The sequence below is a fragment of the Dipodomys merriami genome, unplaced genomic scaffold, assembly GCF_024711535.1.
Source record: "Dipodomys merriami isolate MVZ:Mamm:240054 unplaced genomic scaffold, mDipMer1.0.p SCAF_923, whole genome shotgun sequence".
NCBI classification, from domain to species: domain Eukaryota; kingdom Metazoa; phylum Chordata; class Mammalia; order Rodentia; family Heteromyidae; genus Dipodomys; species Dipodomys merriami.
In genome coordinates, this window is record NW_027206539.1 from 73,633 (window position 1) to 98,176 (window position 24,544).

The window sequence follows — 24,544 nt, forward strand, 5'->3', positions numbered from 1 at the left end:
AATATGTTCTAGTGTTGAAACAAACTGCTACAATTAGTTCAAGATTCCTTCTGGCAGACAACAACCAGGGAGCTGAACCTAATGCAATGATTCATTATTGGCAACATTGCCTCCCTAGGTTTTTGGAAGCTTGCTACATCTAAGCACATTTGCAAAATCACAATGTTCCCTGTTATGTAGGTCTGGTGGAGCTCATCAGGTTTTGAAACATTTGACCTCTCCTAGTTGGGCCTTGGGTGGCTAGGTTTGAACACAGTGCCTGAGTACTGACCATGAGCTCAGAACAGAAGCACAATGTGTGATAGGAAGACCCCTACTCAGGCAGGCAAACCCACCTAGTCGTCTGGAGTGACAGAGCCCACCTAAGCAAAGTTGGTAACAAAGAAGCAACTTTATTGAGAAGGTTTCTACACTGACCGGCCAGGGCCACAGCACAGGCTAAGGAGCTGATACTGCCACCCTGAGCATCCCCCATTCTTTGGTTTTTAAAGGCAAAATCCATGAGATCGAGCCAGGACATGCACAGGTGACCAATGAAATCATACCATACAAAAGGATTGCATGGTCATACCAGACCACACACAGGTGGCTAATAGGCAGAGTTTACTGTAAGCATGTGTGAAAGGTAGGGTTTACCACCATAAGCAGATGTTGTCCGGTAGTTGGAGCCAGATTACATTCTATCTGTTTTATGTGTCAGTCTTTAACTCAACAATCAAGGTAAGTTAGGTTGTTAAGGGGAGGGGAAACTAGAGGCATTCTTTCCATTCTAGAGGCATTCTTTCCATTCCAGGAGCAGGGCTGCTTGGAGCCAAGGTCTAGTTATCCTTGTTTAAAGTTTTTTTTTTCTAAAATCCCTAAAACAAAGGCAAATCCTGGAAAGAAGCTGTACGAGCTCAAGTCTCCTCTCAGTGCCTACTTCCCAGTGCTTTACCCTTTGATGTCACAGTTTCACTTCTGGTATCTGTGTGTGTGGGGGGGGGGGGTAATTTGTGTGCATATAACAGTCCTGGAGCTTAAATTCAGGAACTGCGCACGGTACCTGAGTTTCTCCTGTACAAGGATAGCACTCTACCACTTAAGCCACAGAGCCACTACAGGCTTTTTCTAGTGATGTGCCACTGAGGATTCAAAGCCAGGGTTTCAAACATGCAAAGCACTGTACCGCTAAGACCCATTCCCAGCACTGCACTTCAGGTTTCTTTCTTTCTTTTCTTGTAAGTTGGAGGAGTTGAAGTCTGGGCCTGGGTGCTGTCACTCAGCTCTTCAGCTTAAGTGGAGAGCTCTACCACTTGAGCTACAGAACCCATTCAGGTTTTCTGTTGGTTCACTGTAGATAACCATCTCTAGGAATCTCCTGCTCAGGCTGGCTTTGGACCATGATCCTGTGCTCTCAGCCTGCTGAGTAAGTAGCTAGGATGATAAGCATGAGTCACGGACACCCAGCTTCCACTTCAAGTTTCTAAGTGGTGAATAGGAGATGATAATGTCATGGGACCTTTTGTGTGTGGGATAGTATTGAACCCAGATCCTCAGCTTCCTGAGCAGGCAGGATGATAGACCTCAGCTAAAGACACCTAAGCTGTGACACTTTGCTGCAAGGGGTTCCTTGGCTCGGCGCGGTAGAGTGTTAGCCATGAGCATAAGAGGAAAATCTGTGTCTAGGCTCTGAGTTCAAGGTTCATGATGGAGAAAAATAAACCAAAACAATTGTCTGCAGAGACACCTCAATAGAGTTCAGTACATACATAAATTTGGCCTTGCCTTGGGAAATATCTGTGCCTCAAGTTTCTCACCTGCACAATCATCTTACTTGTGGAGCTCTAACCAGGATCAGATGAAAGAATACACCCCGTGAAGGACTCAGCACCCAGCACCCCAGGAAGGACTCTTCATATATATGAAGGACTCTTCATATCCCTCAAGCTGTCATTAGAATTAGGATGTTTTCATCAGTATTTCCATTCCTTCAGAAACATGTCACGAACCACACAAGTTCACATCTAACGGTTTAGACAGGTGGTTAGTCGGGGTTGGGGGGAGAGAAGGGGTCATCAGACTCAGGGTTTGCACTCATAGGGTTGTGGGTACTGTCCTAAGATCTTTTCCTCAAGGGTAGAGCTCTACCACTTTGTGCCTCAGCTCAGAGTCTCACAGACTTCTTGCCAGGACTGAGTTTTCAACCCACCACCTGAGCAGCTAGGGTGAGTAAGCAGCATCTGGTTCGATGGAATTGGTTTGCAGCTGTTAACCTCTGGCTCTCAGGATAGATGGCAGCTGTTATCTTCAGATTCCCGGCTTGCTCTGTCATGAAGTATTTAATGCCCTTGCCTTGTATACTTGCAGTTAGAACCTTCTAACTTTTCTTTGGTGCTTGAGTGACAGCACCACTTCCGGCTTTTCTGTGCATGTGATAGTGTGGAGACAAACCCAGGGTTTCATACCTACTAGGCAAGCACTATACCACTGAGAACCAGGAGTGACAAGTGTAGAAATATATATATATATATATATATATATATATATGTATAAAATATGAAAAATATCTGTATATTATTAAATTACATATCCTATATTACTATCAATTATACATAATTAAATTATTCCTTCATTTCTCATTGTTGAAAATATAATAAAATATTAATTGAAAATTAGTCAATGTACTATGATTATTGTTTTTAAGTTTAAAATATAATCATACACTAATTACTAATGTAATTGTTACTTTAACAACATTCCATTCATATGGATGTATGTCAGAATGCGTTTCTTAGGATCTCCCGCCATTCGTAGGTGGCGGTCCCAGATTTTGAACACTGGGCCTAGGTTGCTGGTTTTGGCTATGGCTTGCCTGATAGCCCACCAAACTTCAGCAGTATAAGGTCACATACTCTTTCTGGGCCCTTTCATTTAGACCCAGTATGGTCACAATACAAAGGAAAAAAACAAAGTAAAACCGCCTTCTGGAACTTCCCAATTTTAGGCTTATTCTCACCCCCCCTTTTTCTTTTTTTCTTTTTTGTTGTTTGTGGCGCCAGAAATCTGGGTCTGGACACTGTTCCTCAACTATTCATCTCAAGATTAGTGTTCTACCACTTGAGCCATAGCACCAATTCCAGCTTTTTTCTGCATATGTGGTGCTGAGGAATCAAGCCCAGGGCCTTATGCATGCAAAGCAAGGACTCTACTACTGAGCCAACTTCCCTGCCCCACTCCTTTTTTTTTTATCAGTCCCGAGATTTGAACTTGGGTCCTAGGATCTCAGAATGGGCTGTGAGTCCATTGGCTGCACCCCAGCCTAGGGTGATCGAACCTGAGGCAGAATTGCCACAAGATGAGTTCAAGCACCGGCCCTGAAAAAAATAAATTAAGGCCATGGCTTAGAATTTGCTCCATTTTTCTGGCAGGCCTGGATTTGAACTCAGGGTCTGGGAAACTCTGTGACACTGTGGGGGAAGGGAAGTTCACTGTTGTTGAAGACAAGAATTTCAGACCAGTTTCCAGGCCTGAATTTAAGCACCAACACTGGAAAAATTAATATTCATATATGTGATCTTTTTACATACTTGGGCTTACTCCATTTGACATTCATTACCCTTATTTATTCATTATTTATTTTATTTAGTATTATTACATACATAACATTTATTTCATTCATTACACCTTATCACATGCATATATTTGAATATGGATTATACTTCATACTGAGACCCAGGATTTTTACAGAGAAGGAAAAAAAATGTGTCAAAGTAGGCAGGATGACAGATATCAGCCACAGATGCCTAGACTGTAACACTATTGTAAGGGTTTCCTTGGGTCCCCTTGGTAGGGTGCTAACCATGAGCCCAACAGGGAAGGGTCAGTAGGTAGGCCCTGAGTTTAAGGTTCATGAGCGAGAAAAAATAAACCAAAACAATTGTCTGCAGGAGAAAACTCACTAGAGTTCAGTACATACATCATTTTGGCCCTGACATGGGGACATATCTGAGCCTCAAGGTTCTCATCAGTACAATAATCTTTGGAGCTCTTACAAAGACCAGATGCAAGAATGTACTCAGTACACCATTCCTCATATAAGACTCATGACAGAGCTGTATCCCACACACTGTCATTAGAATTAGGGTGCTTTCATCAATGTTACCAAACTACACAAAGTTCACATCAAATGATTTAGAGGGGTGGGTTTTTTGTAGGGGAGTGGTGAGTCAGCCACGGGGATTACACTGAAAGTTTGGGGGCACAGTCCTAAGATCATTTGCTCAAGGCTAGAGATCTACCACTTTGAGCCACAGCTCAGAGTTTTGCAGACTTCCTGTCAGGACTGGATTTTAAAACCACCAGTGTCTGATCTCAGCCCTCCAGTATCTTGGATGACAGGGCTGAGCGAGTCAGAAGCATCTGGTTCTAATAAAAGACCCCGAATAGCAAAAACGCGCCTCAATGGAAAGAACACTGCTGGAGGAATATCATTACCAAATTTCAAACTCTACTATAAAGCCATAGTAATCAAAACAGCTTGGTATTGGCATAAGAACAGACCTCAGGACCAATGGAATAGAATTGAAAACCCAGAAATGAACCTACAGACCTATAGCCATCTAATCTTCGATAAGGAAGCTAAAACAATAGAATGGAAGAAAGACAGCCTCTTCAGTAAATGGTGCTGGCAAAATTGGTTAACTACATGTAGAAAACTAAAGCTAGATCCTTATATATCACCCTGCACCAGAATCAACTCCAAATGGATCAAAGACCTTGAACTCAAAGCAGACACTCTGAAAACATTACAGGATGGAATAGGAGAAACATTAGGTCTCCTTGGCTCAGGCCGAAATTTTCTGAATAGAGACCCGGAAGCACAACAAATCAAAGAAAGGTTGGACAAATGGGATTGCATACGGTTGCAGAGCTTCTGCAGGGCAAATGACATAGCTAGCAAGATCAATAGAAAGCCCACCGATTGGGAGAAGATCTTTACTAGCCATACAACGGACAAGGGTCTCATATCTAAAATATACTTGGAACTCAAAAAATTAAACCACCCAACAACAAATCCTCAAAGAAACAACTGCCCAATAAATAAGTGGGCGAAAGACTTAAAGAGAAGCTTCTCTGAAGAAGAAAGAAGGATGGCCAATAGACACATGAAGAAATGTTCAACATCCCTAGCCATAAAAGAAATGCAAATCAAAACAACATCGAGATATCACCTCACTCCAGTTAGAACAGCAAAAATCAAGAACTCTAACAACAACAGATGCTGGAGGGGATGTGGACAGAAAGGAACCTTACTTCATTGTTGGTGGGAATGTAAACTTGTTCAACCACTTTGGAAAGCAGTATGGAGGTTCCTCAAAAGACTTCACATAGATCTCCCCTATGATCCAGCAATCCCACTTTTGGGCATTTACCCAAATGTTTACAAACAAGACCACACTAAAGCTACCAGCACAACTATGTTTATTGCAGCATTATTTACCATAGGTAAGATATGGAACCAACCCAGATGCCCCTCGGTAGATGAATGGATCAAGAAAATGTGGTATATATACACAATGGAATTCTATGCCTCCCTCAGAAAGAATGACATTTCCCCATTTGTTAGGAAATGGAAAGGCTTGGAAAAAATTATATTAAGTGAAGTAAGCCAGGCCCAAAGAAGCATAGGTCCCATGGTTTCCCTTATTTGCAATATCTAGTATAGGTATGAGTCAAGCGGAAAAGTTCAGATAATGTGATGTTAGGAAAATGAACCCTTAAATATGTATTTTAATGTTTTCGTTTCTTTCATGCATATGTTTCTAACGCATTTATAAGATTATTTCTTTGTTGCTTTGTATGTCCCTCCCCCACAGTGTAACCCCTGCTTTCACTATATTTGATGTCAGTATAACATGTGGAGGAGATGGGGGCAAACAAGTCGTTTAAGGATTCAGGTGGACCTGTTGCAACAATGAGAAGTACAAAATGTCATGTCAAAACCAGCTTTACAATGTCGGTGGGGGGGAGGGGGGTATAATTGGGTGGGGGGAGGGGGGAGGCTGGGAAGGGAGGTGAAGGGTAAACAAAGGAGGAGGCTGCAATGCTTGGTAAGAAATGTATGCATTATCCTGCCCATGTAATTGTAGCCCCTCTGTACAGTATGTTCTCAAATAAAATAAAATAATATTAAAAAAAAAGAAAGATATTAAAAAAAAAAAAGAAGCATCTGGTTCTGTGTACCTGGGTTGCAGCAGTTTACCTTTGGCTAAGTCAGGTTACATGGCAGCTCACCTCACCAGACTCCTAGCTTGCTCTACAATGATGTATTTGCAGTCCTATTCTTATATCTTTGCAGTCAGAACATTCTATTGTTTTGTTTTGGTGCCAGACCTGCATCTTGAGTAAGTGTCTAGAAACAGTCCCTAATCTTTTAAGCTCAAAGCTAGTACTCGACTGTTTGAGCAACAGCATTACTTCTGGATTTTTCTGTGCAAGTGGTAGTGAGGAATGGAACCTAGGACTTTGTACATACTCAGTGAGCACTCTAACACTGACCCCCAGGAGTGACAATTGTATAAACAGATAAATTTGTAGATTGGTAGATAGAGATAGATGGCTCAGTGGGAGAACGCTTGCCTTGCAGGCCTGAGGTCCTGGGTTCGATTCCTCAGCACCACATAAGTAAAAAGAAAAAAGCCAGAAGTGGTGTTGTGGCCCAAGTGGTAGAGTGCTAGCCTTGAGCTGAAGAGCTGAGGGACATTACCCAGGCCCAGAGGTCAGGCCCTATGACCGGACCCATAAAAAAAGAAAATTAGTCAATGTAGAGTAATTGTTGTGTATAGTTTTAGAATATAATCATATACCAACTACTAATTTAAATGTTACTTTTATAACATTCTATTTGTACGGATATATATCAGAATGAATTTCTTAGAACTTCCCACCATTCATTAGTGGCAGTTCCAAGACTGGACCTCCAGGTCTAAGTTGCTTGTTTCAGCTTTGGCTTCCCTAATAGCCCACCAAACATTAGCAATGCAATGTCACGTACACATTCTGGGGCTTGTCATTTAGACCCAGATGGTCACAATACAAAGGAAAAAAAAATAAAACAACCTTCTTGAACTTCTCAGTTTCATCCTTGTCCTTTTTATTGTTTTTTTTTTTTTTCTGTCAGCTCCAAAATTTGAAGTAGGGTCGTAGGATCCAGTGAGCAGCTGTGGCAGAGATGCAAAGACCTGAGTTCAAGCCCTGGGCTAGGCCATAAAAAAAGTAATAACAATAAGACCCTGGCTAGGAAATTGCATCATTTTTCTAGCAGGCCTGGGATTTGAACTCAGGGTCTGGGTAACTCTGTGACACTATGTGTGAAGAGGAAAACTCACCGTCCTTAAAGACAAGAAATTCATGGGGCTGGGAAGGTGGCTCAGTGGTAGAGTGCTTGCCTTGCATGCATGAGGCCCCTGGTTCAATAACTCAGCACCACATAAGCAGAAAAAGCTAGAAGTGGCACTGTAGCTCAAGTGGTAGAGTGCTCGCTCACCTTGAACTGAAGAGCTGAGGGACAGTGCCCACGCCCAGATTTCAGGCACCATGACTGGCAAAAAAAAGAAAAGGAAAGAAAAAAGAAATTCAGACCAGTTCCCAGGGCATGAATTGAAGCCCCAGCACAGGAAAAGATAATATTCATATATATGAGATCTATTTACATACATAGGTTCTACTGCACATGACATTTATTACCCTTATTTAGTATTGTTACACATATAACATTTCCTTTATTATATCATATCCCATAGGCTATATTTGCATATGGATTATACATCCTATTGAGACCCAGGACTTTCACAGAGAAGAAAAAAAATGTGTCAAATTGGCTTCTTACTCCACAAATAAATTTTTGGCCAGCTGGAATTTCAACTCATCCTACATTGCCCAATCCATAAATGGGGTACAGTCTTAGCACAACAGCCTCCGGCAAACTGAGCATCCAGGAAATTCTGATGAACTGTGATCAAGCCACAGTAGTGCTCAAAAATGTGTAGATTGATATTATATATATATATATATATATATATATATATATATATATATACCTGCACCTATATGTGTATATATATATATATATATATATATATATATATATTTACAAACACTTACAAAGAGGGAATGTGAAGATGTTATTAAATTATATATATGTTAGAACCAATTATTAGTTACTAAATTATGACTCCATTTAATGAGGTATCATGGTTGAATACTTACAAAAGAATTAAAAATTAGTCAATATCCTTAATCATACCTTGGTGCTAGAATGAAGATTTAAATCCAATAATTTTTGTGTGGCATTCTAAAATAGAATCATGAATTAACTGCAAATTTAATTATTACTTTTATAACATTCAATTAGCATTCATCAGGATCTCCCTCCATTTGTGGGTGATAGTCATAGCATTCGAATTCCAGGCCTGGGTAGATTACTTTGAATGCAAAACATTGGAATGACACCGTGAAGATTTCAGATTGTCACAATTAAAATAAAGAACAACAAGAAGAAAAGAAAGCCAAGTGTCAGTGGCTCCTGCCTATAAACCTAACTAATCCTGAGGCTGCGATGTAGAGAATGCCAATTTGAATTCATCCGGGGCAGGAAAGTCCACAACACTCTTCTTTTTCAAACAGATCACAGGGGAAAAAAAATATGAGTGGGGCTGTGGTTCAAGGGCAGAGTGCTATCCTTGAGCAAAAGGAGCTCAGGGACAGGGCCTAGGCTCAAAGTACAAACCTGGACCTGCCTAAACCCCCACCCCCAAAAAAGGAGGCAATAACTCCATGTCTCTGTGTATGGATGGATGATGTATGGATGATGGGCATTCAGCAGGTTGCCCATGCTCATGTCCTTCCCTCAACCTGGGCAAGTCCTCAGAGAGTCCTAAGTCTGAGCCAGCAGCTTGAACAAAGCATCCTTCTCTGCCATTTAATAACTGAAGCCCCGCCAGCTTTGCCTGGGCTGTGCAACAAGTGCCTTATGTTCTGGCTGAGATGTCCCATCGGGACACCTAGCAGCCAGCCACTGCCTCCAGGGAGACCACAGGTCCTAGGCTGTAGGAGTTGTCAAAGGTTCTGGCTCCATATTCTCTATCCCTCTGTTAAATGTGAGCCTACTCCTCTGGGGCCTGGTGGCTATTCCTCATTCACCATTCTCATTGCCGAGTCACAGGTTGTTCCCAAATCTTGGCAAAGATATGAAGTAGCAAGCGATTTCTGCACCAAAAGGGATAAGCCAATAAAGCCCACCCTCATAGTTCCTGTCAGAAGTGAGCCTTGAGCTGCGAATGTGGCTTAGTGGTAGAGTACTTACCTAGCACACAGAAAGGCTTGGGTTTGATTCCGCAGGATCACAGAAACAGAAAAAGCCAAAAGTGGCACTGTGGCTTAAGTGATAAGAGTGCTAGCCTTGACCAAAAGAAACTCAGGAACATGCCCAGACTCTGAGTTCAAGCCCCAAGACTGGCAAAAAAGTGAGCCTGGTGAGACATATTCTTCTGGTACTCATAGGAGGGCCAAGGTTAGAGGTAAGAGATAGGGTAGAGGACAGTTGCTGGTGGCTCACACCTGTAATCTTAGCTACTCAGGAGGCTGAGATCTGAGGATCACAATAGCAAGCAGGAAAGTCTATATGAGACACTTTTCTCCTATTAAACACCCCAAAAGTCAGAAGTAGAGCTGTGGTTCAAGTAATAGAGTGCTAGCCTTGAGCACAAAACCTCAGGGATAGCATCCAGGTCATGAATTCAAACCCTAGGACTGGCATGAACACACACACACACACACTCACACACACACACACACACACACACACACACACACACACAAACCAAGCTAGAGCATTTGCCAGTCAGCCTGCACAAGTTCCATCTCTAGCAACTCAATATTTAAAAAAAAGAGGGAGAAGGGAATGAAAAACTTGCTCCTGGAGGTTGTATAACCAGTGCCAAAATTCCAGTGGAGTTCTAAGATGTGGAACAAGATAGAGAGCCTCAGGCAGAAGATACAAACTGCACAAAGTTTCTTGAGTTGTGGTGTAGAATAGGTGGTGTGGGTGGAATGAAGGTTCTGAGGCTTCACACAAGTCCGGTAATACATTCAAGGCTGGGTCAAGGCTTTTATTTGATCCACAGGGAGGGCAGAGGGTGGAAGTCCCAGAATGGGGCCCAGGGGGAAGATTAGCTTGGCTTTTCACGATGGACCCCAGCCATTTCCTGTGGCTGGTAGCCTTTTTTTCACAGCTCCTGACCCTCAGGCCTCCTTTCCATGGAGGAGTCAGGGCAAATGCACGGAAGAACACTTGCTTAAGAAAAGGTTCTATTTTAATGTTTTCGTTTCTTTCATGCATGTGTTTCTAACGCATTTATAAGATTATTTCTTTGTTGCTTTGTATGTCCCTCCCCCACAGTGTAACCCCCGCTTTCACTATATTTGATGTCAGTATAACATGTGGAGGAGATGGGGACAAACAAGTCGTTTAAGGATTCAGGTGGACCTGTTGCAACAATGAGAAGTACAAAATGTCATGTCAATACCAGCTTTACAATGTCGGTGTGGGGGGGGAGGGGGGTATAATTGGGTGGGGGGAGGGGGGTAAAATTGGGTGGGGGGAGGGGGGAGGCGGGGAAGGGAAGTGAAGGGTAAACAAAGGAGGAGGCTGCAATGCTTGGTAAGAAATGTATGCATTATCCTGCCCATGTAATTGTAGCCCCTCTGTACAGTATGTTCTCAAATAAAATAAAATACAATTAAAAAAAAAAAAAGGTTCTAGGGGGCTGGGAAGGTGGCTCAGTAGTAGAGCGCTTGCCTTGCATGCATGAGGCCCTGGGTTCGATTCCTCAGCACCACATAAGCAAAAAAGAAAAAAGCCGGAAGTGGCGCTGTGGCTCAAGTGGTAGAGCGCTAGCCTTGAGCTGAAGAGCTGAGGGACAGCGCCCAGGCCCAGAGTTCAGGCCCCACGACTGGATCCAAAAAAAAAAAAAAAAAAAAAGAAAAGGTTCTAGCCCAATGCTACTAGTGGCTCAACCCATATAAATCCTAGCTACTGAAAAGACTGAGATCAGAAGTTGTGGGTCAAAGTCAGCTCAGGGGAGGAAAGTTAGTGAGACTTTTCTTGCCGATGAACTACCAGAAATGGAGCTGTGGCTCAAGTGCTAGAGTGCCAACCTTGAAGCAAAAGTTAAAGAGACCGGAGCCTAGAACCTAAGTTCAAGCCCCAGTACTGGCACATAAAAAATAAAGAAAAGCTTTCAGGAGTTCCGAGTCCACTGTGGTGAAAGTCTAAATCAGTTGGGTGCTGGTGGCTCATGCCTATCCTCCTAGCTCATCAGGAGGCTTAGATCTGAGGATCGTTGTTCAAAGCCATCCTGAGCAGCAAAGTAGAGGAGACTCTGATCTCCAATGAACCACAGGAAAACTGGAAGTGGTACTGTGGCTCAATTGGTCAGTTGAAGAGCTGAAGGGACACTGCCCAGGCCCAGAGTTCAAGCCCCACCTGGCCTGCATGAACCTCACTCTGTGGCTCTAGGCAGAGTAATTTCCAGTGGACTGCTAAGGGTCTCCCAATATCTAGGTGTCCTACAAGTCTTGAAAGCAGCCTCTTTGGGAGCCTTTTTCTATAGAGCGGGCCAAAGTATCAGACAACGGTCTAGCCTTGGGGCACTGAGGTCATCAGCCAGGTCATCAGAATGGCATCTGTCATGGGTGCAGTGTGGATCTGAGCAGTAAATCAACATTTCAGACCAGGTTTCTGGGCCAGGAGGGGCAAGAGCTGCAAGATGGCACAGCAGGTAATGCCTACTCACGGGGGCAAATTTGTCAGGCACACCTTAGGTGGGTGTTGAGTTGGGCTCATGAAAGACTTGTTGGCTCAGGAATCCACAGCTGGCCGTCTGCTGATTGTAGCAGTGGCTATCCCAGGAGTCCCAGGGCTCAGAGGCCTGCTTTCCTCACCAATGTTCAGCGGCAGATGAAGGTCTGCAATCATGCATTGAGTATAAACGAGCATCCATCGTGTTCTTCCCTTGGTCCTGTACCCTATGCATGGATGGAAGTGCAGGTTCCATAGAACTTACTGCCATGGCCCAGAACCCTCAGCCCAAGAAGGAGTTGGGGAGAAATAAATTACATGTCGAGAGTTTACTATGACTGTGCCTCTGGACTGCCCCCAGTTCTAGCTCAGCTCATCATTACCACCTTCCTGTATGTATGTCTGTGTATGTGTGTGTGTGTATGTGTGTGTGTGTGTGTGTGTGTGTGTGTGTGTGCGTGTGTGAGTGCATGGGCACATCTTAGTACTTGGGCTTGAACTCAGAACCCGGGCTCTTTTTTCATTCAAGGCTAGCAATTCTACCACTTGAGTCACAACTTTTCTTCCAGCTTTCAGGTGGTTATTTGAAGAGGAGAGTCTCACACACTTTAGAAAAGTGAGCTGGTGATAAGAAATGTACTCATTATCTTGCCCATGTAATTGTAACCCCTCTGTACAGTATTTTCACAATAAAAGATGCTATTGATACAAAAAAAAAAAAGAAAAAACAAAGTGATGTGGGCTGCCTCTGAATGCCAATCCTTAGATCTCAGCCTCCTGAGGAGCTAGGAATATGAGAGCATGAGCTATTAACATCTGGCCACATTTTCCTTCTTGGCTAAGACAGTGTACCTCTCTCCCAGCCTAGCACCCATTTATACCTAACCTTCTTCCCCCTCCCCCTACTCCTCCAGGCTTCAGAGGAAACGTAACCTCCCCTGAGGACATAGAAATTGGATGCTTGACAGTTTTGAGCTTTATGTTCTCCACACAGTTAAGGGCTGCTGGGAGCTGATGTGGAGATCAGAGATCTAGGCCAAGGTAAGTAGATAGCTGTTCGAACAGAAGACAGTATGAAGAGACATCCTTGCAGCTGGATGCCAGTGGCTCATGCCTATAATCCTAGCTAATCATGGCTGACACTTGAGGATCAAGCAAGATTCAAAGGTAGCCTGGGCAGACTGTTATCTGCAATGAATCACCAAAATGCTGGGAAGCAGAGCTACTGGAGTACAAGAGGTAGAGCACCAACCTTGTGCAAACAAGCTAAAGGATACCACCTAGGCTCTGAGTTCGAGCCCTGGTAAACACACACACACACACACACACACACACACACACACACACAAACATCCTTAGCAGGTGCCAGTGGCTCATACCAGCAATCGTAGCTACTCAAGAGGCTGAGCTCTTAAGATGGCAGTTTGAAACTAGCCCAGGAATGAAAGTTCGTGAGATTCTTAAATCCACTAAAATACTGAAAAGATGAAATGTGACCGGTGGATCAAGTGATAGACTGTTAGATTTGAGCAAAGGAAGCTCAGTGCCTAGGTCCTGAGTTCCAGCTCTAGAGTTTTTTTTAAAGACACATTTTGCCCCCCCCCCCCCCTTAGGCCATCAATCCAGATTTTGGTCATCCTAGATCTCACTTCCACTCCTGCCATTTCTACAGCACCACCACTCCTGCCATTTCTACAGCACCACCACAAGTGGCCTGTTTCTGGCGAGCTCTGGGTTAAGAAGTGAATGTACACAAGGGGGGCATACCTAGGTCAAGGCTAATGCCCCAGAACATTGAGGTATTGGCCATACCAGTCTCTCCTCCCCCAATTTTCTGGCCTTGGAATCTAAAGTCTGTGCCTCTGTAATCTGGGCATCCAGAATTCTCTAGAAGGATTGGAGAGGCCCAGATGGGGCTGGAAGATAGACTTGCCTGCGATAAAGTACTTGGACATTTCCTAAGCACCAACAGATATTTCCAAGCCACCTTGGCCTCACCTCCAATGCAGCCTGGAATCTTCCTTGCTTGGGCAGCCTTCAGTCCGCTATCAAGCTGCAGTTGGCCAGAGCCACAGGCAACCCCCTTCCCTCACTCCACTACCAGCCTGCTGAGAGGGACATGCAGCCAGAGGTCTAGCTGAGGAAAAGGGCAGGACATCCCATGTCTGAGTTCCCCACCCAGAGACAGGCAAGGCTCTATTTCAGCTAGCCCAGCAGATGCAGAATCCCCTGCAGGAGGCCAAAGATTTGGACAGCTGGACTTGGGCTCCAAAGAAAAGTTGAACTCAGGTCTCTGGCCATTTAGGACTCATGGTAGACCCTGTTAGGAGGCTAAAGGCAAGGTCGATGTGGAGGAGGGGCACCATCTGAGGTGAGAAAAAGGCAGACAGGCACCCAGGAAGGGGACAGAGAAAGATGAGGAAAACACACACACACACACACACACACACACACACACACACACACACACACACACACACACACACACACACAAATATGGCACTGGTGTCTCACACCTGTCATCCTAGCTACTCAGGAGGCTGAGGTCAAAGCCAGCCAGCACAGAAATGCCTGTGAGGCTCTTATCTCCAATGAACCACCAAATAGCAAGAAATGGAGCTGCAGCTCAAGTGTTAGAGCACTAGCTTTGAGCACAGAAGCATAGGAACTTCACGTAGACCCTGAGTTCAAGGCCTAGGTCTTCTACATCCAAACTCACAGACACACACACACAGACAAAAGACACACGAACACACAGACACACCCAGTGGTAGCCCAAAGCCTCAGCAGTCCCTGAGCACCCTGAACTTTCCACCCCAGAGAAGATGGCTCTACCATCATCAGACCAACTGCAGACAAAACTCAGAGCCTCTCACATGTCTGGAATGGTTCACAACATATCATCGCATTTCTACTGTACACACTGTTATGCAGAAAATTCAGCTACCTTTTATTTGGTTGTAGGTTATGGGGTTTGAGCTTTGGGCCTGCCAGCAGGCCCTCAGCTGTTCAGATGAAGGTGTGCGCTCCACTACTGGTGCCACAACACCACATCCAATTTTCTGGTGGTTCATTGGAGGTAAAGTCTCACAGACGTTCCTTCCCAAGCTGGCTTTGAACAGTGATCCTCAGATCTCAGCCTCTTGAGTAGCTAGGCTGACAGTTATGAGCCACTGGCAACGCCAGGCTACACCCAACTTTTTTTTTCTTCAGCTCTTTTCTTTCTTTCTTTTTTTATTGTGAAAATCCTGTACAGAGGGATGACAATTACATGGGCAAGATAAGGAATACATTTCTTATCAAGCATTGTAGCCTCCTCATGTAGCCACCTTCTTATACCAAGGGAAAACCCAACTCATCAAGACACAAACCAAATGTAACCCTACACTTCAGACTTTGTCACCAGCATGCAAACCATTCTTCCATGGATGGAGAGCATATAATTGACACTACCATCCTACACCTGCTCCCATTCACCCACTCCCTGCCTACCACAGTCCATGACCTCTGGAGTTCTTGGTAAGGCACCACCCACCCTGCTATGGCTTCACACTGTGGTAAACCTGGAGAGTTATTAGAAATGTCTGTACAGTGAGGCCAGCACCTAGTCTCACAACCATAGCAACCATAGTACTTCACTATCTCTTGCAAGCAAAGAAGGGGTGTCTTTCTTTCTTGTTTGTTTTTTTGTTTTTGCTTTTGCTTTTTGGTTGAGGGGCTTGAACTCAGGGCTTGGGTACTCTCCTTGATGTCTAATTTTCCTCAAAGCCAGTGCTCTACCACTTGAGCCACAGTGCCACTTCCGGTTGGAGATTGGAGATGAGGTTCTGGTGGGACTTTCCTGCCTGGGCTATGAAATGAGAGCCTCTGGAACTCAGCCTCCTGAGTGGCCAGCATGACAGGTGTGGGATGACAGGCATGAGCCACCGGCTCATAGCTTAAGGTGTCAAGTCCTTCAGAATGTCCACCTAGTCCTCCTCTAGACCCTACCACCTAGACACCCCTCTACCTCCCTCAGGGACAGCAAAGGGATGCTAGAATCTGGGTGAAGCCATGGGGATTAAAGGGCCCCCTCCACATCACTAACCCCCTCTATCCTCCCATCTGCCTCCTGCAGATTGCCTGGTCTTCCAGGGCAGATCAGACCCCCAAAGAGTTCTTGGGCCTGCCCTATGTCCCCCTGCCCCACCCAAACGATACCTGAGGACTTCTGGGGCCAGCTGCTCCATGTCCTCGTGGAAGACATTAGGAGGGTTGCTGACAAGCGGACCCAGGGGTACCCAGGGCAGAAGGACTGTCCAGCTCCCCTCTGTCAGAGGAGACACAAAGCACAGATGGATCTACTAAGAGCTTCAGGGCATAGCCATCCACTTGTCACAAAGGTCACTGGGAGAACTGTTTTATGGTGACAGCCCTGGGGCCTGACCTCATGGCCTGGCACTGTCCCTAACTTGCTTTGTCTCCAGGGGAGTGCTCTTACACCTGAGCAACCATGCCACTTCCAGATTTTTCTGTGTATGCAGGACCTAGGAATCGAACCCATGCTTTCCTGTGTGCTAAGCGAGCCCTCCACCTCTGAGACAAAATCCCAGCCCTAGATAGCTGTTCTTCTGTGAAGCCTCAGGCCTGTCTTGGGACAGTTTCGCACATCTATACCAAGTCTCTCACCAGCAGCCCTGGCTGGAAATGAACACGCTTTGCTATGTTGCCCATCATCTGCAGCACCTTTGTTCTCTGTGCGTCTTTCAGATCCTCCTTGTTAAGCAAGACCCCCTTTTCAAGTGCTGTCTCCAAGAAGCCTTTCTGATCACCTTGGAAAAGCTGGAGGCTCTCCGCTGTGCAGGCTGCCAGCCTTGTCAGACTCTGCCTTCCAGCCAGTGTGGGTTGAGAATGCATGAATGGGAAGGCTTGGATTCCACCACCGGATTTGTGAAGGCCCTGATACACCACCCAGGGGCAGGTGTTGTATCACACTCCGTGAGAGGGGGCTCGAAGCTTGGGCAATCTGTGGGCAAAAAGACAGGACCATTTCTTTGTGTGGGCTTGAACTGAGGATCTGGGAGCTGTCTTTCTGAGTTTTGTTGCTTAATGCTGGTGCTCTACCACTTGAGCCACAGCACCACTTCTAGCTTTTAGGTGGTTCTATGGAGAGTAGAGTTTCATGGGCTTTCCAGCTTATGGCTGGCTTCAAACTGTGATCCTCAGTTCTCAGCCTCCCGAGTAGACAGGATGATAGGCATGAGCCCGAACCCCAGGTGATGGGCACCAAAGGCTTTTTGTTTTTTTTTGTTCCTGTTTATCTCCTGTCAACTAGCAAGCCCAAGTTAAAATAATCATTACAGGGGATCAAATTCCTCTCCTAGGTCAGTTAATCCAAGGAGATAAAGTGTGTTTGGAAAAGGCTAGTCTCAGTTGGATTAGGGGTATTTCTGTGTGTGTGTGTGCGTGAGTGTTGGGAATACCTACCCTCATCTCTGTGGTGCCTCATCCTCCCAGCAGGGAGAGCATCCAGGATCCTGACCCCAAGGGAGGTGGATGGGGCAGGGTACCTAATGTCACAACCAGGGGGATGATCTGAATTCTGTCCTGCAACCTAAGCCTGGACAGATGAAGGAGAGAAGGAGAGGGTTAGGGAAACATGAAAGGGAGCCCCTTACCTTTGGCTACATGTACCAGCAAGAAAACTGAATACATCTTTCTTGGAAGTCAGATAAAAGGTGTACAATGTTCATTTATTTCATGATTGTGTTAGTCCTAGGGCTTGGATTCAGGGCTTGGGTGTTATCCCTGAGCTTCTTTTTTTCAAGGCTGAGGCTCTACCACTTGAGCCACAGCACATCTGGCTTTTTATGTGTGTTTTTGGGGAGGGAGGTGGTTTATGGGAGATAAGATTCACACGTACTTTCCTGCCTGGGTTACTCTGAGTCACAAAGATCAGACCTCAGCCTCCCAAAGTGCTAGGATGGTGGGTGGGAGCCATGAGCTCCTGACCGCCACCATCCATTTATAATCCCTTAAACCCAAGGCCAGGCCACCCATACTACACCTCCTTTTTGGGAGTAGGAAGCAGACATGAGTGGGTTTGATACTTCAACAGCCTACCTATCTTTGAGCATTGTTCTGGGTCACTCTGATGGATTCTTCGTCCTTATCCACAGCAATGATTTGGCTCTGTCACAAGAACAAATGTTCCCCGGGAGGAATCAGGTCTGGGGTCTCTCCTCTGAACCCGCCACCCTAACCAAAACGACACTCCCCAGCAAAGGGTAGTACACACAGAGTGTTTTTATTGTCTTAGAGCCAAGGTCTTGTCAGATAGGTGGGGGTATAGGTCAGAGGCCTGGGATTGTGCTGGGCAGGGGGACAAGGTGACACTTTCTCATCCACTTTCCTTCAATGGTGTAGCAGAGTGATGTGGGGAAGGACTCATGGGATGGACAATGAATAATCATCATGGTCTAGCCAGGGCACAGAGGGGCTTACCTCATGAAGCTGCTTCAACAGGCTGAGCAAAACAGCTCCTGACCCACAGCCCACCTCCAGAATGAAAGGGCCACCTTGCGTTCCAGCCTCATGGGGATGCTGGGCCAACTCCTCCAACACTCATTCTACCAATTCCTGAGAGACAGAGAGAGAGAGAGAGAGAGAGAGAGACAGAGACAGAGACAGAGACAGAGACAGAGACAGAGACAGAGACAGAGACAGAGACAGAGACAGAGACAGAGACAGAGACAGAGACAGAGACAGAGACAGAGACAGAGACAGACAGACAGAGAAAGAGACAGAGACAGAGACAGCGACAGAGTTCCAGAATTACACTTAAGCCAGATGCCGATGGCTCAAACCTATAATCCTAACTACACAGGAGTCTGGGATGTGAAGATCTTGGTTCATAGCTGGCTTGGGAGGAATGCCTGTGAGAATCTTATCCTCAAAGAACTAACAGAAAACGGGAAGTGATGCTGTGACTCCTGTGGTAGAGCGCTAGCCTTTATCTGAGGAGCTCAGGGACAGCATCCAGATCCAGAATTCAAGCCCCACAAATGACAAGAAGTGGACTTCCCATCACAAGAAATGGACTGAATAACACCCACTGTCCTAGGAAGTATGGCAGAGAAATCAGGCCAAGATTCCTTTCAGTTGGGGATCATGAATAGGTCACCTGGCTTCTCCATGACTCATTTTCCCCAGCTGGAAAAATGAATAGAGTGAAGGATCCCTACCTCATGAGGATAGGTTAATGAGAGACAGCCATGTTTTGTTTCATAATCCCACACCTGTTGCATGATTAATAACAGAACCCATCTGAGCCCTTTCCAGGCAACTTCCTGTCATATGCTCACAGAATTGATGAGAAATGTATCTGACACCTGCTCCCTCTGTTCCTGGCTCTGCTCCAGAGATCCCTCTGTATTAGTCCCTTATTTCCTCACAACTGTCCCATGAGGAGACTGAGGTCCGATGGTTGACATCCAACCCAGAGCTTTACCTGTGGTCAAGAATCGGCTGCTGTGAACTAAGAGTTTGAACAATCCGTCTAATGCGAGGAATGAGCTGGGCGATAAATATCTACCAGCCCCCTCCTCCCCACACACATACACACAACACACTTCCATCCTCCTTTGCAAAGATGTTTTACTTTCTTTCTTTTGATTGGTTGTGGGTCTTGAACTCTGGGCCTGGGTTCTATCCCTGAGTTCTTCAGCTCAAGTCCAGCACTCTACTACTTGAGCCACAGCACCACTTCCGGTTTTCTGGTGCTTTATTGGAGAGAAGTGTCTGAGGGTCTTTCCTGCCCAAGCTGGCTTTTACTCTTGATCCTAAGATTCAGCTCCTGAGTACTTAGGATGACGGCCATGAGCCACTGACACACAGCCAAAAATGCATTTCTATGCCTGTCATCCTATCCCCTCAGGAGACTGAGATCTGAAGACTGCAGTTGAATGCCATCCTTGGAAGGAAAGTCATTGAGAACTCTTATCTCCAATTAAAAACCCAAAAACCTTGCAAGTGGAGCTGGAGCTCAAATGGTGGAGTGCTAGCTTTGAGCATAAAACAAGGGATGGGACCCAGGCCCTAGTTTTAAACTTTTTCTAGCATAAACCCACCCAACCAAGGGAAGCAGGTGAGCACACCGGAGCTCAAAGCTCACACATAATACTCAAGACTCACAGAATAGACCCCATCGTGCTCTGAGTCTCTAGATTCTATGCCCTAGATCATGGCAGGCTGAGATGGGACTGACCATGCACCGAGTCAGGACATACAAGTACAATCTCATACTGAGATCCCGTGACCTCATCAAGGACTCAAGATCTCTCACTGTCCTGTCTTGACACTGGGTAGTCAGTTGAGATCTAGTTATCCAACCAAAGGATATTGGAATAAATTAATTTCTCAGCCAAGGGATGCAGACTGGAGGGCTCTAGGTCCCTTTATCTGGGGAAGGAGAAAAGGGCTGATCCACCTCAGGAATGATCCTGGGTTGTGAATATCCTCAAAGAAACAATGCAGCTCAGAGCCCAGTGCCTCTGGTTTTCTCACCAGCCTCGACCTTCAGTCTGCCCTCTCTAAATCACACATCTGCCATCTAGACTAAAGGCTGAGCCAGCAAGGAGACCCAACTCTACCTCTGAGAATGGCAGTCATGGGGCCCTAGAGTCCCCTAGAGGAAGACTCAGAGCAACATGCGTCTGACTGTTTCCCTCATTCCCTGGCTGTCCTGTGCCAGTGGCCTGGTTTCCTCTGTCTGTGGTTGAGGAATGAACACTGGGGGTGTCATCTTCAGATTGAGCCAGCAAAAGTCCCAGTCCCCAAGGATGTACTGCACAGGCATCCTGCAGTGGACGACAGCGAGGTTGTCAAGGGTGAACCTAGAGTGCCAGGACTTTTAATAGCCATGTGGCTGGGTTGAAGGCTCTATCACTGATGGTCTAGGTTGTAAGGTGAGGTCACGGCTTCAATGGCCTGACACACCTGATCTGGGATCATCCTCCCTCTTCATCTTCCTCCTTATCCCCTGCCTCCCCCCCTCTGGATATCGCACTCCCTATCCTCCCTAACGTTTGGACACTTTCTTCTCATCTGACCAGAAAATAAAGTCGGTGACACACCCTGAGCCCTAGGGTCTACCCCAGGCTGTTTCCCTCAGCAGTAAGCAAATCACTCAGATCCTGGATATCATGAAGTTGCTGAGGGGACAGTCGCTTCGTCCTACATACTGGCTTTAGGCTCTGAAACTGTCCCCACAGAGATTGTGAATGGTTGGCTCCCTTGACTCCAAACCAAGGCCTGCATGATCCCTTCTTCCTTCCTTTCCTCCTTTTCTCCCTCTATTCTTCACTCCTCTCTTTCTCTGTCCTCTCTTTGTGTCACTCCTGGGCCTTAAAATCAGAGACTGGGTACTGTCCCTGAACCTTTTTACTCAAGGTCAACAGCCTATGGCTTGAGCCACTCATCCACTTCTGGCATTTTCTTTTTGGTAGTTAGTTGGAGACAAGAGTCTTAAAGGCTTTCCTGCATGGGCCTTAAGCCTCAATCCTCCCATCTCAGCCTCCTAAGTAGCTAGGATGACAGGAGTGAAGCAATGGTATCCAACTCAAACCAAGATTTCTTCATGTTCTGTGGATCCAGCACTGGAACCTTTCATCGTGTATGACCCGCCCCTCACCCCCTGGGCTTGGCACACACTAATCGTTTTTTTGGATAAATAAAAGAGCATCTGTCTATGACAATACTACAGCAAAGTCCCATCTAATTCGTTAAGCATCCTGGGTGGGGACAAATCCTGATGTAGCTCTCCAACAGTTCTCCCTCCTCCCTCTTCCCACCCTCCTGGTACCACTGCACTTAACTGTTTTGGTTCCAAGGACGTGAACCATGTTGTCCTCACTGGATTACAGGGCCTCTGGGATGCCTATCTTCTCAAAGATCTCTGTCCAGCCACTGACCAGCTCTGTGGCACTCCATTCCCCACTCAGGTGTGAACAAGGTTGCTGTGAGGTGAACGCCAGTCTCAAGGGGCCTCCTTTCCACTCCCTAGTGCAGACAGGATGGTCCACTATGTCTGGCCCCCAAGTTTCATGTTGCAGAGAAAGGATCCTTGAGGCATTCCAGGTCTCTGAATCTCCCAGATTCCAGTGCAGGTTCTGGGAATTGTCTCTGCTCACATCTGACTGGCTGCGGATGGTGAGGTCACAATCTCTGCTCCCCAAGACATCCTCAACTGTGGTGGTCAGCCTAGAGAGAGCCGGTGGAGAATCAGCAGCTGCCAGAGAAAGGCAGTCAAGGCACGACATTCATAGCAGGAAAACTTCTGGCTTGGGAACTCTGCCTGTGCCGCTTTGAAAGTCATTGTTTGGTGGCTGAAATTGTCCATCTAATTTGACCCAGAATCCCAGACATTAGTAGAAATTGCCAGCTTCAAGAAAAAACCCTGGAAAAGGTAGCATACTTAATGGGTTCCAAAATAAGCAGTCCCTTTTTCCTTCCAGACAGCCTACAGCAGATTACAGAAAATGGCATTCAGAGAGCCTTAGCTAACTGCATGTCCTGATCCCAAGCAGGCTCCAACAGGGGGAACACACTTGCCTACCATTGCCTAGCTGGAAACAGCTCAGGAGTGATACAGATTGGAGTCTGCAGGACTCCAGGGAGGACTGCCCACCAGTGCACTGCCCTGGGAGGAAATCCATGGCAACATTGGGGACCCGGAGCCCCCTGTTAAGATGCCCTTGGACACCATCAACGCCCTGGGTAAGATTTGCCCCTCATCCTCGGTCGTGGTGAACCATCTGCCATGTCACACGGTTCATTAATTCCCAGACCCTCCTAGCTTCACAGCCCCTGCCCTACACCCCCTATCTAGTTCCCTAATTATGTTTGGCAGACACATTCCCAACTTTGAATTAGCTCCAACTATACGCATGAGAGCAGACTGTCTCGCTGGAAGAATGCAGCTGTGGTCACAGTAGCCTCATGAGCCTTCTGGCTAAAGACAGAAGGGCAGGTATCCACTCTGGTCTGTGGTTCACACAGGCCTCCTAGGAGAGACCCACGCAGGCCCAGCAGTTACTGTGGGCTGCAGGAAAGGGGACGAATGTGGTGGGAAGGAACATCTGATGAAATCTTCTCTAAAGGAGCCATGACACTGTGAAAGAGAAAACAAAAATTGTGGCTGGGCTCATACTGGGTATCAATGAAAAAAGAACAACAAATACACACATGCACACAAATAAAATGCTTTTGCTCGGGCTATGAAGGTGGCTCAGTGGTAGAGTGCTTTCCTTGCATGCACAAGGCCCTGGGTTTGATTCCTCAGCACCATGTAAGCAAAAAGAAAAAAGTCGGAAGTGGCGCTGTGGCTCAAGTGCTAGAGTGCTAGCCTTGAGCTGAAGAGCTGAGGGACAGAGCACAGGCCCAGAGTTCAGACCCCACAACCAGACCCCCACTCCAAAAAATTATTGTACTCTTTTTAGACATGCTGACTGTACAATGAGAAAGATGATCTCTCTCTCTCTCTCTCTCTCTCTCTCTCATACACACCTAAACACACAGACTCAAAGCAGTGCCTCTCCTGAATTTGTTGATTTCTCATCTAGGCAACGTACCCTTGTCAGAACCAGGGGCAACCACCCAAGGGGAACAATGCTGTAATATTGCAGAACCACCCTGCCTCCCCCTTTCTCCAGGGCCAGACCCTTCTCCTTGGGAACAACCAGCCTTGACTCCCCATTCACCAAAACCCTAGTTTAGGACTCTGGGTGAAGGAGTCCCGAGACACGTGGCTTCTCAGAGCCTGGACAGAAAACAAAGCAGGGGGTCATGGTGCCTCCAGAGAGGTGTCTGACCTGGGGTGGGGGTGTCATTGGGGACTTTGATTGGGTCCTAAAGGCTATATACATAGATGGACTCCCTACTTCCCTCCTACATACTTCTGAACAACTTGGCAGATTCTTGGGGAGGATGAGGAGACCAGATGGACTGGGAGCACTAGCAGAAGCTGGCAGAACTAGGAAATGTGATCACCCAGTCAGAACTGTTGACAGCTGCGGTTGGGGGTACAGGCCGGTTGTATGTGTGTCAGAGGGGGTGTGCTTTTCTCCCAAATACCCACCTTCTATCTGACCCCAGTGCCCTCACCTCTCTAGTGGGCTCTTCTGGGAATGTCCTCAGGTGAAAGGGTGACTGAGCACAGAAGACAAGGGCTCACACAGCAAGGGGGGCCTATCTTTTGCATCCAACACCTCCCTCCCCAGCAAAAAGGAAAAGACCTAGAAGGCAGGTGGTGGGGTGTTGCTCCCCATCTCTGATGAAAGCCACCAGGTTCCCACCAGGGAGAGAAAGGATGCACATGCAAGGCTGTGTGGCTCCCACTGCTCCAGGCTAGGGGCTCTGTGGTGCCCCCTCCTCACCCATCCCTGAAGTTCCCCTTTTCCTGGGACACTAACCGCTAGAGATGAGGGTCGGATCCCCGGGTGGACACCCACTTCCACCCCCCCCCCTTGGGTGCATTTGTGGCAGAGCTAGGGCAGACTGTGGCACATGGGGGAGGTGCAGGGGTGATTGGTAAGGGGAAGCAAGAGGCGGGGTTTTGGCTCTGCAGGGGTGGGGGGTTGGGTAGAGTGGGGAGGTTGCTGGGGGTCGGGTCGTGGGTTGCTGGCCCGCAGGGCGGCCACTCACATGTGTGGCTGGAAGAAGCTGTAG